The 18,466-nt window shown below is 50.2% G+C and overlaps 1 long non-coding RNA gene across 1 annotated transcript in view; it reads left to right on the forward strand.

The window, feature by feature from the left end:
• Window positions 1-15,408, forward strand: part of LOC140604699 (uncharacterized) — a 30,714-nt gene extending 15,306 nt beyond the window's left edge. The window contains exons 3-4 of the long non-coding RNA XR_012007509.1: window positions 3,560-3,623; window positions 14,694-15,408. This is a non-coding gene — a long non-coding RNA (uncharacterized lncRNA). The remainder of the gene's footprint in view (window positions 1-3,559; window positions 3,624-14,693) is intronic.
• Window positions 15,409-18,466: the final 3,058 nt, after the last annotated feature.

The following is an 18,466-nucleotide window of genomic DNA, read 5'->3' on the forward strand; positions in this document are numbered from 1 at the left end:
GGGGCCACCCAGGATGGCTGGCACAGGGGGCCTGGCCTGGCCTGCTCTGGGTTACCTGACGGCGCCTCCTGATAAACGCCCTGAGGCGTTGGTTTTTATGCTGGAGCCAAAGCCTACAGCATTGGAACAAGCGGCACCCCTGGGGTTCCTGGGAGCCAGAGCCCCCAGAGGTGGGCCGGCAGCAGGAGAACATCTTCCAGGAGCGGATGTCTCCAGCCAAGTGAGCCTGAGGTGGGGCTGCACTAGATGCGGTTGCCTGGTCACGGGGGTTCCAAGTTCTGTTGGGCTCTGTGTCACGGGAGTGACCTCACTTCCTGGGACCCCCTCCCTGACCCCCACCTGATCCTGGGGACTCGAGATTGAGTCCCCCCTCAGGCTCCCTGCATGTGTCTCTGCCTCTCTCCCCGTGTGTCTCTCATAAATAAATAAAAATCAGTATACACCACATTTTCTTTATCCATTTACCTTTGATGGACATCTGAGTTGCTCCCAGCCCTTGGCTATGATAAAGAATGCTTCTATGAGGATGGAGGTCTCTTGGCGACCCTGCTTTCAATTCTTTTGACTACACGTACCCCAGAAATAGGATTGCTGGATTATATGGTAGTTGTAGTTTTAATTTTTTTGAGGAACTCTCATACTGTTTACATAGTGCTTGCACCATGCTACATTCCTATCAGCAATGCACAAGTGTCCTGATTTCTCCATATCCTTGCCAACATTTTATTTTTTAACAGTGGTCATCCTAATGGGTGTGAGGTGACCCTCATCGTGGTTGTGATTTGCCTTTTTTGATGGTTAGTGATGTGGAGCATCATTTCATAGGTTCATTGGCCATTTATACATCTTCTTTCAAGGAATGTCTGTACAGGCTCTTCGTCCTTTCTTCCATTGGGCTACTTGTTGCCTTGTGACGAAGTTCGTAGGAGTTTTTTGTATATTAACTTATTGTCAAATACATGGTTTGCACATATTTTTCCCATTCTATTCGTTGTCTCTTCACTCTCTAGATTGTATCCTTTGGTGCATTTGAAGTTTTATAGACCCCATTTGTCTATGTTTACTTGTTTGCTGGTGCTTTGGTATCGTAGTCAGGAAATCACTGCCAGGTCCGTGGATCCTGGGTGGCTCAGTCAGTAAGCATATGACTCAATGTCAGCTCAGGTCTTGATCTCAGGGTTGTGAGTTCAGGCCCCATATTAGGCTCCACCCTGGGTATGGAGCCTGTTTACAAAAAGAAAGAAATCATTGGCAGATCTAATATTGTGAATCTTTTCCTTATGTTTCCTTTCAAGCATTTTATCTATAAAATAGATATCTATTTTGGGGTTTTTTTTTAAACATTACTCTTACATATGTTTTCTCATTTTCAGTGTATGATTCTTTCACTTCTTTCATTAGTCTTGTTCCTGAATATCTTACCTTTTTCAGTGTTGTGGTAAATGGAGTTGTGTTCTTGAGTTCCACTTCAAATTGTTCATTGTTAACATCTAGAGATGCAACTGCTTCTTGGTGTGTTGGTTTTCATTTCTGCAACCTTGTTGAATTTGTTTACTGCTTCTAATTTTTTTAATCCTTACGATTTCTACGTATAAGATTATGGTATATGCAAATATGATTCTTCTTCTTCCTTTCCAGTTTGGATGCGTTTTGTTTCTTTTACTTGCCTAATTGCTCTGGCTAAGTTTTCTAGTACTATATTTGATGGAAAGGCCAGAGTAAAGAACTTTATTTTGATCCTATTTTTAGAGGAAAAGTTTGAGTCTTTTGCTATTTTGTACATTAGTTGGGATTTTTTTTTTTCATATTTGGTCTTTATGATGTTTAGTTGGTTTACTTTTACTCCTAGTTTAGTAAGAGTTCTTTTCATGAAAGAGTATTAAGTCTCGTGAAGTGAAAAAAATAAACAGCATACAAAGTCAGATGCTTTTACCATCTGAACCACCTAGGTGCCCCCCTTTGCACATTCTTTTTTTGTTTCTTAAATTACACTTAGGAATGAAATCATATGGTATTTGTGTTTCTCTGACTCACTTATTTCACTTAGCATTACTCTTTAGCTCCATGTACGTCATTCCAAATGACGAGATTTCATTCTTTTGTATAACTGAATAATACTCCATCGCTTATGTACCACGTCTTCTTTATCCATTCATCTATTCTTTCTAGAGTTCCTTGAGAGATTTATATATATATATTTTTTTTTCTTTTTTTTTCTGTATGTGTTTATAGCATTAAGCTCTCCTAGAAATCTTTTGCTGCAGCCTAAATGTTTTGGTATATTGGGTTTCCTTGTTTCATTTGTTTCAAGATACTATGTATTTATGTAAGAAAGAGAACCCAGGAGTGGGTGGGGGCAGGGGGAAAGGAGAGGGAGAATCTTAAGCAGGCTCCACACTCACTGCAGAACCCAGCACAGGGCTCGATCTCAAGATACTGAGATCATGATCTGAGCCAAATCAGGAGTCGAAGGCTTAACCAACTGAGCCACCCAGATGGCCTCAAGATGCTTTTTAATTTCCCCCTTAAGTTAACCTAGGAAAAAGTTTTTCTTCTTTGACCTGTTGGTTGTTAAGAGAACGTTGTTTCATAATTGGCTCTTTATACATGTGAGACTTCACTAATGTGGTGGTCACTGGCCAGGCACATGTGACAATTTACATTAAAATTAATTAAAATTATATAAAATTTTATATAATTGAGAAAATTCACTTTCTCAATCACACTCGCCATATATATCAGATATGTAATAACCACATACCATATTGGGCAGCACTAGTAGACAGTATTTCCTTTTTACGGTACGATCTATTGGAGTCTTGATATAGATAGAATAATAGTTGTCAACCAGGTGCAATTTTGTCCCCCATGGGACGTATGGCAATATCTGGAAACATGTTTGATTTCACAGGTAGGGGATCCGTGTTTTACTGGCACCTAGTGGGTGGAGTTCCGGAAAGCTGTTAAAATCCCGTAATTCACAGGACAGCCCCCCAACAAAGGCTCATCCGGCCCACATGCCAGTAGTTTTGACGGTGAAAACCTTTGACCTATAATATGTTTCAGCAGGACGTGGAGGGCTCGTTGTTTTTTCCCTCTGATTGGCCAGTTGACTAGACCCCCTCTGCTGTGTGTATTCAATCCATCCTCTGCTTACTGCTAGTGAACTTTAGGCTAAAAATGTGTTTTGGTATTCTTGGTTTTTTTTTTTTTTTTTTCACTTAAATGGTGGAGAAGGTCCTATTCCTTGCTAATTAGCATGCAATTTTTTTTAAAGTGAAATTGATAGTTAAGGTCCTTTACAATGAAAGAATACATATTTAATTTTATTTTTTTATTTTTTAAAGATTTTCTTTATTTATTCATGAGAAGGACACAGAGGGAGAGAGAGGCACAGACACAGGCAGAGGGAGAAGCAGGCTCCACGCAGAAGCCTGACGTGGGACTCGATCCTGGGTCTCCAGGATCACACCCTGGGCCGAAGGCAGTCACCAAACCACTGAGCCACCCGGGCGGCCCAGCATACAATTTTAAAAAATCGACTTTTGCTGTCTTACAGGTTCTTTGACTCTGCACATATAGACAAATCTCTGTTTCTGGCTCATCATGGCTTCCACTTCAAGGTAAGTGCCTTTGATGAAAGCCTTTATGAAGGGCCACACCCAGGACATTTTTAGCTCTTGGTTCTGCTGGCCTCACTAAGCATATGGTGTCTAGGAAAGAAAAAGGAGGAAGAGAGAGCACAAAAGGGAGACTGAGGAAAGATGAGGCAAGCAGGGTAGTGCATGTGGTATAGGTGAGGCTTTGTAGCTCCAGGGTCTGCACTGTGTCTGAAAATGTGATTTATTTCTCTCATCTTATTTTTTTTTTTTAAGATTTATATTATATATAAATCAGAGAGAGGGAGAGAGAGCACAAGTGGGAATTAGAGAGAGAGGGAGACACGCTCCAGATTGAGCACGGAGCCCGATGTGGGACTCGACCTCATGACCCCGAGATCAGGATCCAAGCTGAAACCAACAGTTGGTCACATAACTGACTGTGCCATCCAGGCGCCCCCTCCTCATCTTTTAATGCACAAGGTGCTTGCTACTGGACTACCATGCTCCCTGCAAGCTTTACCATTCCATGAGTCTTCTTTCCTTATTTTTTCAAGTTTTTACTTAAATTCTAGTTAGTTAACATATACTGTAATATTGGTTCAAGACTAGTGTTTAGTGATTCATCACTTACCTATAACACCCAGTGCTCATCACAACAAGTGCCCTCCTCACTGCCAATCACCACGCCAATCCCATGCCCTCCTTCCCTCCAGCAAGCCTGTTGTTCTCTGTACTAAAGAATCTCTTATAGTATACCTCCCACTCTTTTCCTTCCTTCCCCTATATCCGTTTGTTGTTGTTGTTGTTGTTGTTGTTGTTTTAATTCCACATATGAGTGAAATCATCTGGTATTTTCTCTGAATGACTGACTTTGCTTAACATATAGAATACACTCTAGGTCCTTTCTTTGGTGTTAGTAGTGATCTCTCCTTTCTCATCATGATTTTATTAGTTTGAGTGTTTTCTGTCTTCTTTTAAATAAGGCTGGCTAATGGTTTATCTACCTTCTTAATTGTTTCAAAGAACCAACTCCTGGTTTTGTTGATCTTTTCCACAGTTCTTCTGGTCTCTATTTCATTGAGTTCTGCTCGAGTCTTTTTTAACCCTCTTCTTCTGCTGGGTGTTGGATCTATTTGCTGTCTTTCACCAGCTCCCTTAGGTGGAAGGTTAGCTTTTCTATTTGAGTTTTTTCCAGTTTTTGGATGGATGCTTGTATTGCGATGTATTTCCCCCTCAGGACTGCTTTTGCTGTATCCCAAAGATTTTGAATGGTGGTGTCTTCATTCTCATTAGTTTCCATGAATCTTTTTAATTCTTCTCTAATTTCGTGGTTGACCCTTTCACCTTGTAGCAGGATGGTCCTTAACCTCCACGTATTTGAAATCCTTCCAAACTTCTTCTTGTGATTTAGTTCTAGTTTCAAAGCATTATGGTCTGAAAATACACAGGGTCGATCCCAATCTTTTGGTATCAATTAAGACCTGATGTGTGACCCAGTTTGTGGTCTCTTCTGGAGAAAGCCCCACGTGCACTTGAGAAGAATGTGTATTCAGTTGCGTTTGCATGTAAAGTTCTATAAATATCTGTGAAATCCATCTGGTCCAGTGTATCATTTAAAGCTCCTGTTTCTTTGGAGATGTTGTGCTTAAAAGACCTGTGGATTGCAGAAAGCGCTCCATTGAAGTCACCAAGTATAAGTGTATTATTATCTAAGTATGTCTTAACTTTGGTTATTAATCGATTGATATACTTGGCGGCTCACGCATCCGGGCCATAAATATTCGTGATTGTTAGGTCCTCTTGTTGGATAGATCCTTTAAGTATGATATAGTGTCCCTCTTCACCTCTCACTACAGTCTTTGGGACAAACTTTAATTTATCTGATATAAGGATGGCTACCCCTGCATTTATTGAGGACTATTTGAATGGTACACAGTTCTCCAACCTTTTATTTTCAGGCTGTAGGTGTCCTGATGTCTAAAATGAGTCTCTTGGAGACAGCAAATGGATGGGTCTTGCCTTTTTTTATCCAGTCTGAAACCCTGCGTCCTTTTGATGGGGTCATTAAGCCCATTCACGTTCAGAGTTACTATTGACAGATATGGATTTAGTGTCATCATGATACCTATTCAGTCCCTGTTTTTGTGGATTGTTTCCTTGGACTTCCCCTTTCTTTTACAGGGTCCCCCCTTAATATTTCTGGCAGAGCCGGCTTGGTGGTCACATATCCTGTCAGTTTCTGCCTCTCTTGGAAGCTCTTTATCTCTCCTTCTATTCTGAATGAGAGCCTTGCTGGATAAAGTATTCTTGGCTGCAGGTTCCTCTCATTTAGGACCCTGACTGTATCCTGCCGGCCCTTTCTCACCTCCCAGGTCTCTGTGGAGAGGTCTGCTGTTGTCCTAAAGCTTCTCCCCATAAAAGTTAGTGATTTCTTGTCTCTTGCTGCATTAAGGATCTTCTCTTTATCTTTGGAATTTGCAAGTTCCAGTATTAAATGTTAAATGTTGAGCGGTTTTTATGGATTTAAGGGGGGTGGGGGTGATCTCTCTAGCTCCTGGATCTAAATGCCTGTTTCCCTTCCCAAGTTAGGAAAGTTTTCAGCTATGATTTGTTCAAATACATAATCTGGACCTCTGTCCCTTTTGGCGCCCTCGGGAACCCCAATTAAACGTAGATTTTTCCTTCTGAGGCTGTCATTTATTTCCCTTAACCTATCCTCATGGTCTCTTAATTGTCTTTCTTTTCTTCCCTCAGTTTCCGCCCTTGCCATCAACTTGTCTTCTGTGTCACTCACTCGTTCTTCTCCCTCGTTAACCCTGGTCGTTAGGACCTCCAGTTTGGATTGCATCTCATTTAACTGATTTTTAATTTCGGCCTGATTAGATCTAAATCCTACAGTCATGAAGTCTCTTGAGTCCTTTATGCTTTTTTCTAGAGCCACCAGTAGCTTTATAACTGTGCTTCTGAATTGGCTTTCTGACATTGAATTGTAATCCAAATGTTGTAACTCTGTGGGAGAGAGGACTGTTTCTGATTTCTTTCTTTGGAGGTGAGTTTTTCCTTCTAGCCATTTTACTCAGTGCGGAGTGGCCAAAAACAAGTTGTACTGGAATAACGAGAAAGAGAGAGAGAGAGAAAAAAAGAAAAGAAGAAATAAAAAAGAATTAAAAAGGGGGTGGGGGTGGGGAAACAACAGAAACAAACAGAAAAGAAAAAAACAAGGGGGAGTATCCTCTGATCCTATATACTGTAAATCCCTCGGCTTCCCCTGGAACTTTCCAGTGCTGCTTGGTCAATACCTTGCTTTTCCCCTGACCTTCTAGCTGGTCTTCTGAGGGAGGGGCCTGCTGTGCTGATTGTCGGGTGTGTGCACCTGGGGAGCTGCCCAGGCCCCTGCCAGGTGTATGGCTCAGTGGGAGTTGTTTATCTGTGAGGCCCCTGCTCAGTCCCAGGTACAGGGTGACACCAGGAGGGACAACAACAGTGGGGGCGGCCAGCTGTGCAGCTCTGGAGTCAGCTCCCGCAGTGACTACTGCAGCTCCCAGTGTGCAGGGGCCTGGATGCTCCAGGGGCGGGCCCGCCGATCTGTACAGCTCGGGCCGCCCGGGGGCAGGAGCCACCTGGCTGTCCTGTGTCCTCCCGGCCTCTGCCTGACCTGGGGGAGCACCCGATCCTGGGCTGTGTCCCCCGGCGCCCTGGGCTCTGGGACCTGTGACACTGTGAATGGACCTAAAGTGTAGGTCCACGATGTATAATTTAAAAGCATCAGAGTGAATTTTGTTTGAAGTTAACTTATACTTTATTACAATAAAACTCATAAGCCATTTTACAGGTTAAAGAAAAACTCAAAATATAGAAACAGTGAAATGACACGGGAAGGGCAAGCCTCCGTTGGGCTGCAGGCATGACGAGCCCCGCGGTGGGAGCTGGGGCGGGCTCCCGAGGTGGTCAGGGGGCTGCGCAGAGGTTGAAGCCAGTTGTCCCGGAGGCAATTGGCGGCTCTGGCACTCTGGGGACCCCGATTGCAGGTGCCAGGGCCTGCTCCTCCTCCGGGGTGGCCGCAGGTGCACGTGGCTCGTCCAGGGCGCAGCCGTGATCTAGAGCAGTGACCACTATCTGCAGGGGCTTCGCCTCCCCAGCTGGCACCTCAGCTGGGGCCAAGCCCTCAGCCCCAGCAGCCAGGGCGGCCTCGAGCACTTCAGGCCCATCCGAGGCAGCAGGCCCCACAGTTGGGGCTGGGGCGGGCTCCGGAAGTGCTTCAGGGTCTTTTGCTCGGGCCGAAGCTGTAGCTCCAAGAAGACAAAGTATCACCACCAGGACGGACTTTCCACGTCCCTCCCAAATCAAGGACACTCTTCCAACCGCTCAAAGAGCCCTGGGAGGTGTCCCCAGCCTGCAGCTCGTGGGGATGGGGTGTGAGCCGAACCCCTGCTCCCGGCCCAGCTGCACGGACGCTGGATCCGTGGGGCCCACCCTGTCCCCAGCTCGGCCACCCCCAGGCCTCCTCACCCCCAGCCTCTGGCTCCGCTGCATGGAGGCGTCTGAGTTGTTGCAGGTAACGCCGGGCACGGAGCTCCACGTCTGTGCCTGGCATGCGCTGCCTTATGAATTCCAGAATCTTCTTCAGGGAGGCAGATTGGGGGAGCCGACAAAAGTCCTCCTGATAATAGTCCATCCATATCTCCAGGATGCAGCAGATGGCCCTGGGGAGGGACAGGTGGGCACAGGGGTCAGAAGACAGGGCTCCCTCACACCGAGGTGTCCCGGGGAAGCCCTGCAGGACCCGGGGCCTCGGCCTCCCGTGCGGGGCTGTCAGAGGCCAGTCCTGCTCCTCGTCCACCTGCCACCTGGCGGTCCTGCCTGCCACAGGCCTGCTCCCCGAGGAGGGGCTGGCACGAAGCCTCTGTGCGGGGGAGCCCACGCCCAGCGGTGTGACCATCACGGTCTTTGCTGGGAAGCGGGGCTCCCTCCTCAGCCTGGCTCCCTGCCCACTTGCCCCTTGAATCCACCGGCAGGCGTCCGGGGACGGGGGGCGTCTGGCCCGTCATTGCCCTCACTGCACACACTGTCGCTCTGGGAAGGTCCAAGCCAGGAGGGCTCGGGCTCTGTGTCCTGCCAGGCCTTGCCAGGAGCCACCCGGGACCTCCACTTTCCCTCCCTGTGGCTCTGCGCTGCCTCCCTCATGAGGGGCCCCGGGGGGTGTCCTTCCACTGACTCTAATCTGCCGTCTCCCACGGGGCCAGGGCCACCGGGTCTGTGAGCCCTCAATGGCCCTCGTGGCAACCTGCTGTGCACTGGGTCCAGGTGCCACCAGATTGGGGAGTGCGATGCTCCCCACCCCCTCTGCTCTGGGTCCCAGGTGTGGGGCAGACAGAGGGCTGGGAGGGGCGGGCATGGAGAAAGTCTCCCTTAGGGGTCCCAGTGCTCTCCCACCAAGCCCACACCCTATTCACGGCTCTCCTTTCCTCCTTTCCTGAAGGGCCCTTAGACCTTTACCCCGTCACGGGAATTGCAGATGTGTGGGGTGAGGGTCCAGCACCCCCGGCCCACAGCCCCCTCGCTGCCCTCCTGGAGAGGGAAGGCCCTCGGGCAGGGGCCGGAGTCACTCACAGTTTCCAGCGCTGCAGGACCGCGTCGTCGCCACCACACGCAGCTGCGATGCACCCATATCTAGGGGAGGGCGGGGGCATCCCACGAATCATCCTGTGGCCGCGACCTCTCACCGTGGGGGCTGTCACCTCTGACCCCCGACTAGGCCGGAGCCCCGGGGGCCGTCAGCTCTGTGCGGGGGGCCACGGGCAGCCCCCGGAGAAGCGCCCGCACCTGCCGGGGCCTCCTGAATGCTTGAGCATGAAAGGCTCCGGCCAGGCCCACGGCCGATATCTGAGTGGGCCTGGGCGCCCGGGGACCCCGGGGTCCCCCTGTGTGGTTGCCCCAGGACACAGCCCCCCGATGGACTCTCCAACCTCCCTTTCAATGGGAAAAGAGGCCAGCTCAGGACCCCGGTGACGGTGGGGAGGAGGCACAGGCCCCGTCACGGGGGAGGAGGACGGCTGCGGAGCACAGGCACAGCCCCTCTGGCCGACCCGCCACAGGCCAGGCCCCGGGGCTGCCCTCCGGGACCCCACTGTGCCCTGGGTGACTCTGCTCCAGGCGGGGGAGCGGCCCGAGGCCGGGCAGCTCAGAACCATTCCCAGCCTCCCCACCAGCAGGTGGCCCACCCCTGGGCTGCAGAGGCGCAGGTGCTCACTTCGTAAACAGCAGATCCAGCACCTCGTCGGTGGTGGCAAATCCATGACAGTTGTCTAAAAAGATGAAAACGGAGATGACATCCCTGCGCAGCAAGGCGGGCAGCAGTTGTTGGAATTCCTGCTCCAGCAGCTCCGTCCGGCTGGGCTTCGTCGGGCAGATGGGAGGCGCCTTCCCGGCCGAGGCCCTTGCACCCTGAGTTGGGACAGAGGGGACGTGCATGGAGCCGCCGGGAGGCCTGGGGTGGGAGCGCAGCCCGCAGCCCGAGCTCTCGGGGGCCGTGGGGGGCAGGAGTGCCCACGGCAGGAACCCGGGCCTTGATGCCTTTGGCTCAGTCACTTAGCCTCTGACTCTGGGCTGTGGCTCGGGTCGTGGCCTCAGCACCCTGGGATCCCGCCCTGGCAGGCCCTGCGCTTGGGGCCCAGTCTGCTTCAGGAGCCTGGGTCTCCCTCTCCCCTCCCTGCTCTCTGCCTGTCTCTTACACAAACAAGACAAACTATCCGATAAAGAAACAATCTTAGAGGATAAATGTTCAAAAAAGTTTGGATCAGTACAAGGACCTCAAGAGACACAGAGAGACAGAGACCGAGAGAGACAGACACACAGACAGAGGGAGAAGCAGCCCTGGTGCAGAGAGCCCGAGGCGGGACTCGATCCCGGGCCTGCGGGGTCAGGGCCTGGGCGGAAGGCAGGCGCTAAACCCCTGGGCGACCAGGCCGCCCCTGAAGGCTCTGCTCTGATATTCCTACACCTCTGTGCACAGGGACTCTGCATCTGGCCCAGGCAGGGGCAGGGCCCTGGGGCAAGTGTGGGGAGCAGGGGAATGCAGACTCATGTGGGAGCAGGAGTGTAGGGGGGAGCCCAGGGGAGTAGCAGGCTGGCTTCTGGGACCCGGGGCCCTTCGTGCCGCATCGGGGACCCGGGTGTCGGGGGTGCCCCGGCCCCTGCACTCATTTGAGCCCGCGCTGGCCTCTGTTAGCTGCGCAGGGCACTTCCCAGTTCCTCGAGGCGGTGGGGCAGAGCACCCCTTCCTCCCGCTCGCGCCCCCTGTCCCGGGTGGAGCTCTGTGGAGACAGTGCCCGGCAGCCAGGCAGGAGGCCTCAGCGCCCGGTCCGGCCGCCTCGGCTGGGCCGCACCCCCAGCGGCCCCCATCCAGACACACCACAGCGCAGGCGGCACCCCCCTCCCCCAAGGAGAGCAAAGGGATCGGCTGCAGGGCCTCGGGGGGACTCTTACTCGGAGGGTAAGAGGACCTCAGGAGCCCTGTTTGCACCCTGCCCACCTTGACCTCAGGGTGACCCTGAAGGGATCACCGGGGAACCTGCCGCCCTGCAATGTCCCCCAGCCTGGATGCACCTGCCCACACATCCCTGTTTCCCGGAAGCTGAAGAGGAGGGGATGGGGCCACCCAGGATGGCTGGCACAGGGGGCCTGGCCTGGCCTGCTCTGGGTTACCTGACGGCGCCTCCTGATAAACGCCCTGAGGCGTTGGTTTTTATGCTGGAGCCAAAGCCTACAGCATTGGAACAAGCGGCACCCCTGGGGTTCCTGGGAGCCAGAGCCCCCAGAGGTGGGCCGGCAGCAGGAGAACATCTTCCAGGAGCGGATGTCTCCAGCCAAGTGAGCCTGAGGTGGGGCTGCACTAGATGCGGTTGCCTGGTCACGGGGGTTCCAAGTTCTGTTGGGCTCTGTGTCACGGGAGTGACCTCACTTCCTGGGACCCCCTCCCTGACCCACTCCTGGAGGAAGCTGCAGGGGCGGCGCTCGGGGCTGCCGACGGCTCCCCCGTCCCTGCAGGCGATGGCCTGTGCACACAGTGACACACCCGCACCCCTGTCCACAGGCCCCAGGGAAGGACTGTGTGCAGCCAGGGCCCCAGCCTGGACACACGCCTGCGTTCAGACACAACTTTCCATTCTTCCCCGGTTTAGACCCCAGAGAAGCCGTTGTGCCCGTCGGGGATGGTCTGCATCTTGCCCGTGGGACAGGGATTATCCTAGCGGGTGCTTCCTCCAGACGTCCCCAGGCCACTGTGGCATCATATCTATGACATTGGAGGCGGGTGTCACATGCGGGAAATACCTCCAACCACATGTTCTTCCTTGGTGTGTACATGCGCCCAGGCCCACGAGGTCCATGTGCACACACGTGGGCACCAGTTCTCTCATACTGGAGGCCCAGAAGATGACAGTCCCACCGGGGGAGGCATGGGCAATAGCTCCCCACGATCCTAGGCTCCTGAATCCAAGGCAAACCCTACAGAAGGTGTCAGAGTCTCGGCCTAGAAGGTGTGAGGCCGTCCTTATCCTGAACCCCTGCCTGTCGTGTGTTATGGGCCCTTCCCTCCTTCCCACTGGGTGAGCTGTGGACAGCGGTGCACCCAGTGGGTCGCCCTGACCTGGGCTCTAGGGAACCTGCTGTCAGCCACAGAACTGAAAGTAGACAGGAGGCACTGACTCTCCGGCTTGACCCCCAACTGAACTGAAAGCACGTTGTGTGTCCACGTACACTGACAGAGAAACAGAGACACGGATATAAATGTAGACACAGATGCAGAACTAGGAAGTTAGCAGAGGAGAAGCAACATCACTGAAGATCATTAAATAAAAAAAGAAAGACAGCTGAGTCTCGAATGGAGAAAAATGGAGTAATTAAAATAGAATCATGAAAAAATAATTCATCAAACCGAAAAGCAGAGAGAGGGATAAAGAAGAAGGAGCACTTTGGTGACACAAAGAAACGGCAAGCCTCGAATGTAAGGGTGATCGTGCCTCACGGACTCCATGGAACCTAAGTTGGGCAACAAGCAGCACCTTCCAGCAAAGGCCTAAGCGAATTATTTTCTGTTGTTGTTTTTTATTTAAAGATTTTTATCTCTTTATTCATGAGAGTGACAGAGAGTGAGAGAGGCAGAGACATAGGCCGAGGGAGAAGCAGGCTCCATGCAGGAAGCCTGATGGGGGACTCGATCCCGGATCCCAGGATCAGGCCCTGGGCCGAAGGTGGATGCTCAGCTCAGCCCCTGAGTCACCTGGGGGTCTAGACTAAGCTAATGAAAATGTACAAGGGATTGTGTCATACTGTGTTTGTAAGGGGGTAAAATTTCTCTTTACTAAGAAAGCGAGGGCAGCCCGGGTGGCTCAGCGGTTTAGCACCGCCTTCGGTCCAGGGCCTGATCCTGGGGACCCGAGATCAAGTCCCCCCTCGGGCTCCCTGCATGGAGCCTGCTTCTCCCTCTGCCTGTGTCTCTGCCTCTCTCTCTCTCTCTCACTGTGTGCCTATCATAAATAAAAAATAAAAAAAAATTAAAAAAAAAAAAGAGTCATGGCTCGAGTAAAAGGGTTTTGGTATCACACCACTGATCACACTGTTTTGTGCCAGTCTTAGCATATCAATATGCTAATATCAATATACCACTCTTGTGTTTGGACCCGCTATTGTGCTTCTTATTATGATTTCAAGATGCCCTTCAAGAACAATGGGAAACTTTGAAAAAATAGAGATTTATTATTTATAAGACCTGGAAATCACACAGCACACCTGGAACCACATAGCGAGGTCACACAGGGCAGGGGGAAGGAGGATGGCGAGCATACAAGTATGCACAGGCAGGTTTTCTGCTTTTATCAGAGCCAAGTGTGGGGGGCTAGGGTTTTATAGGCTCACTCTTTATTAGAAAATTTAAAATATAAGAGTGTGGAATTTAAAGCTCAGGAAGAGAAAAGGCAAGTGGCCCAAATGGTCACTTATTGAAATCAACCAAGTTCACAAAGGAGCCTAGGGGGCAGTGGGGCTGGCTCTTTGTCTAGTCTTGTGGTTGGCAATGTGTTTATTTGAAATAACTATCTTTTGTCAGTTACTCGTATTACCAAAAAAAAAAAAAAAAAAAAAAAATAGCCAAAGCTCATGGCTTATATCGCATTGCCAAGTGCTGCAGAGTAACCATCCTGGAGTACCACTCTGTTCATCTGACCCCCCTGCAAAGTACCCTCACAATTGCTTCCTGATTATGCAAATTTTTCAGGTACAAAATGACCCAACTTTGCCTTCTCAATCCTGGATCCCACCACTGTAATCTACATGCCCTGTCTCCAACCAACTGGGCTATTCACTTCTCTTTTCACAACGCAGCACTCACCTAGCTCCTTGCCTTTGTCCATACTGGTGCCAACATGTTATCATCAAGCACATGGTGTTTTTGCAGAGATGGTTGGTAAATAAATAAGGAATGGGCCTCCAGTGGCCTCCATGATAATATATTATTCCTCACCCCTCTGATTTTCCTCCTCCTGTTTTTCTACCACAACCCCTCCTATCTAGTCACACTCCTAAATGTTCCACTCTCTTCATTAACCCACAGCTGAACTTCAGGCTTTACAATCCTAACATGTTAACAGACATTTATGCGGGGTCTACTCTGAAGCAGGTACTGCACAAGGTATATAGGTGAAACAAAGACGAATAAGCTACTTATGTTCCTGCCCTGAAAAAGCACACAATTAACTACAGAAGGAGAAATGCAGGATGCTTGGGGAGTGCAGGAGGGAATTTAAAGACAGCTTTTTGGAGTTTTAACCTGAAAAATAAAACTATCAGTTATTTTACTAGCAAAAAAATGGTTTTTTTCAGGAATAACAGTATTCCAATTCTGGACATGCAACAAACAAAGAGGAACATTATTTTGTGCAGAAGAAGAATGAAGCTGGGAGGGTTTTTTCCAAACAAAAGTCCATTGGGGGGGAAAAAATAGCAGAAGTCCAGGTCATGATGGTTTCCAAAGGGCTGAGTTGCAGGGGTAGTGGAGATGTTGTCAGAGATACGAAATACATCTTTCCCTTGCAGGAGACTGTGATTGATGATTCTTTCCTGCTGCTGATTCTTCTGTTGGGCTCTTCATTGATAATTCTTTCTGTAATTAACCATAATTGATGTTGAGTGGTAAGGCTTCACCTCCTAACTTTCTCTTTTCTCCTCCTTTCCCTATTTTAGTGAGGTTCCACTAATTAATATTGTCTTAAACATTGGAAACCCTGGGGCCAAGTGAAGAGCATGGGAAAGAAGAAAGGGCAGGATTCCAGGGAGCAGAAGCAAACAGAGAGCATTCAGACATTTCCAACCATTTGGTGGGACTACGGTAGCAAAGGTTAGGTGGTGGGAAAAGAGGCCAGACTGTCAATAGTTTACTAAGCGATGCCGGGAGTTTCTCTCCTGAAAGTAATAGGTTGCCTTTAATAGATTTTTAGATTGGGGAATAATCAGCGAGTTCTCTAGAATGATCATTCAGGCAGCATTATCAGAGGTGGTTTGGAAGTGGGAGAAAAGGCAATCAGGGAAGTGAACTATCAAACTGTTGTAAGAGAGGCACCTGGGTGGCTGAGTTGGTGAAGGGTCAGCCTTCGGCTCAGGTCATGATCACAGAGTCCCAGAAGAGAGTCCCTGGTGGAGCCCCGGGATGGAGCCCCAGGAGGGAGCCCTACACGGAGCTCCGCCCCTCCCCCTGCTGTCGTTCTCTCTCTCTCCCTCCCTCTCAAATAAAAATAAAATGTTTTTTGAAACATTTTCTTTCTTTTTTTTTTTTTTTAAGAAACTGTCGGAAGATCCCGGAGCAGGCCGGAGACACGGTCGCGGGGGCTGGAGCGCCCCCCGAGGCCCCTGCTAGGCGGACAGACCTCTCGGGTCGTGAGTGTGCGCCTCGGCCTCCGCCGCACCTGCACCCGATTCCGACCGCGCTCGTGCCGTCTGCCCCCAAACTTATGCACTTAATTATCTTTTCCTGGACTCCCCAGTCGTTTCCTGCCCACCACTCCAGTCTCCCTAGATAACACAATAGGAATTGATGGGGTTGGAAGGGCTCGCAAGCCCTCGGAGGCCCAGCTCACGCCCAGGAAAGCGGGGAGGCGCTCCGGGAGCCCCATCACGGGGCTCATCACCCGGTCGCCTTCCCGGGACACGGAGCAGGACACCTCTAGCGCGCCCCCACAGCTGTCAGGCCCTCGGCGGCCGCCAGGGGGCGCGTCCGTTCCCCTCCCCATCCCCCCCCCCCCCCCGTTTTTTCTCTTTTGCGGAAACGCGAACCCGCGCTTCTCCAAAGCAAATGAACCCTGAGGTAATTCGGCCCTCTGCCGTCGCCGTAGCCCCAGACTGTAAACAGGAAGTAGGCGCCAAGAGGCGGGTGAAAAATAACGCCCGGGGCTCGGAGGCGCCGTCGCCTGCGCGCTCAGGGGGTCCCTGCGGTTCTGCGCGGGGAGGGCTTCCCTCGCCAGTCCCTCCTCCAGTGGAGGTCTTTTGCCGCTAGCCAGCTCTCCCCTCGGCGGACAGGGCGTCCCCCCAACCATGGCCGAATACTCGTACGTGAAGTCCACCAAACTCGTGCTCAAGGGAACCAAGGCCAAGAGGTAAGGCCAGAGCTGGCGCGGGAGACTCTGGGTCTCTTCCGACGGCGCCCCCGCCCCCCCCGCCCCCCCCGTGGGGAGGAGAGTCGAGTCTCGCGGAACTCGGGGTGTGAGGGAGCCGGGAACTCCGGCGCCCCGCCCTCGGGCCTGCTTCGGGCCGCGGGCTCTGTGGCTGCCGGGCAGCTCCGGGCGCTCGTGCGGGGCCGGCCTGACGGAGGAGACCTGAGGGCGCCACCGCGAGCCGCAGCTGCAGGCCCGGCCCCGGGTCAGGAGCCCCCCAGACCGCTGCTCGGCGCGTCCGCCTTAGTCTCGTGCTGCAGGTCGTGACAGCGACGTCTCCTGTTAGGGCTCGTTACTTCACGCCCGCCCCCCCGCCCAGTACTCCTTAAACGTCTCCCCTCAAAAAAAATCCTTCATTCCCCCCCCCACAAAAAAAACCCTTAATTAATCATCCCTCCCTCCCCCCGCCCCAAAAGAGCAAATCCTTAATTTTTTTAATACGATATGCAGATGTGCGTTTTGACAGGTATAGAATAAGCTCAAGTCCGCGTTCTCCGCAGTTACTAGTTTAGCAGTTTGTGGCAGGTCCGTTAATATCCTGGAGCTTCTATTTACTCATTCATTAGGGAAGATTAGCGGTAGGAGAACTGATGCTAGGGGGCAGCCCGGCGGCTCCGCGGCTTGGCGCCGCCTTGGGCCCGGAGCGTGACCCTGGTGACCCTGGAGTCCCGGGATCGGCCCCACGTCAGGCTCCCTGCACGGAGCCTGCTTCTCCCTCTGTCTGTGTCTCTGCCTCTCTCTCTGTCTTTCATTAATAAATAAATAAAATCTTAAAAAAAAAAAAAAAGAATTGCTACGAGGATTAGATGAGTTAACGCGTACAGTAAGCGGAACCAAATGCAAGGAGAAGGTCGTAGTGGTGATTTACGGTCGTTGGACTTTTTAGGAAAAAGTATCTGCCCGCCCAGATCTCCACCTCTCTTCTCTCTGGTAGATTTGCTCACGGTTGATCATTCATTACAGATGTTAATCTGAAGCTTGTCCTGCCTGGCTTTACAGGAGAGAGGGGAGAGTTAGCTTCTGAAAGCTTACGTTTCCATGAAAATACAAATAAGCGCATCTCATGCTCATCACAACTATCAATCTTCATTAACGCACGTAGATAGCACTTTCTGCCTGCCTAGAACAACTCTAAGCACTTTGAATACGACTTATTTGGAAACACCCCCCGGGTGTTGTGTTTTTTTTTTTTTTCTTTTTTTTATTACTGAGATATGATACATATAAAATTCACCCTATAAAGCACAGTTCTGTGGGTTTTAGTGTTTAGTCCACAAAGTTCCCCACTGTCATGTTGTCCAACATTTTCATGGTCTGGGAAGGAAACCCCATAATCCTTAGTAGTCCCTCTCCAGTCCACTCTTCCCTCATGCCCGCAACCACTAATATACTTTCTCTCTGTTATCAGTTTGCCTGTTCTGAATATTTCCTATAAATGGAGTCATGCAATATGCGGTCTCTTGTATCTGGCTTCATCCATGTCTAGCATGTATCAGTATCCTTATTTTTATGGCTGAATAATATTCCATTGTATGGATATAACACATTTTGTTTATCCTTTCACCCGTTGAAGGACATCTGGGGTATTTCCACTTTTTGGCTATTAGGAATCATGCTGTTACGAATTTCTTAGAAAATTTTTGTGTGGATGTGTGTTCTCATTTCTCTTGGGTATATACCTAGCAGTACATAGGTTAGGTCATATGATAACTCTGTTTAACTTTTTGAAGAACCCCAAACTATTTCCTAAAGCAGCTGTACCACTTTTCATTTTCACCAGCAACATAGGAAGATTCACATTCACCCTTAATCCTCGCAGTAACCTTAAGAGCATAAATTATTATCCTCATGTTATAGATGAGAAGCTGACAGTGATTAAGAAATGTTCCAAAAGTCGCAGAGCTAAGAAATAACAAGATTAAAAAGGCAGTCCTCCAGAGCCTGTTCTCTTAACTATAATACAATACATACAGGATCAGAACTGACTTCTCAGTATTAGAAGGAAGAGAACATATCGGTGTAGATAACTGTGAATCAATAATTCATAAATCTGTGTACAGCTTAAAAGAGGCTTGTAAGATTCCATCTTAGATGTTTAACATCAAATCAATATTTCTAAACTTATCTATATAAATTATCTCCTACAGTAAGAAGAAAAAGAGC

This window comes from Canis lupus, chromosome 15 (genome assembly GCF_048164855.1).
Source record: "Canis lupus baileyi chromosome 15, mCanLup2.hap1, whole genome shotgun sequence".
In the NCBI taxonomy this organism is placed as follows: domain Eukaryota; kingdom Metazoa; phylum Chordata; class Mammalia; order Carnivora; family Canidae; genus Canis; species Canis lupus.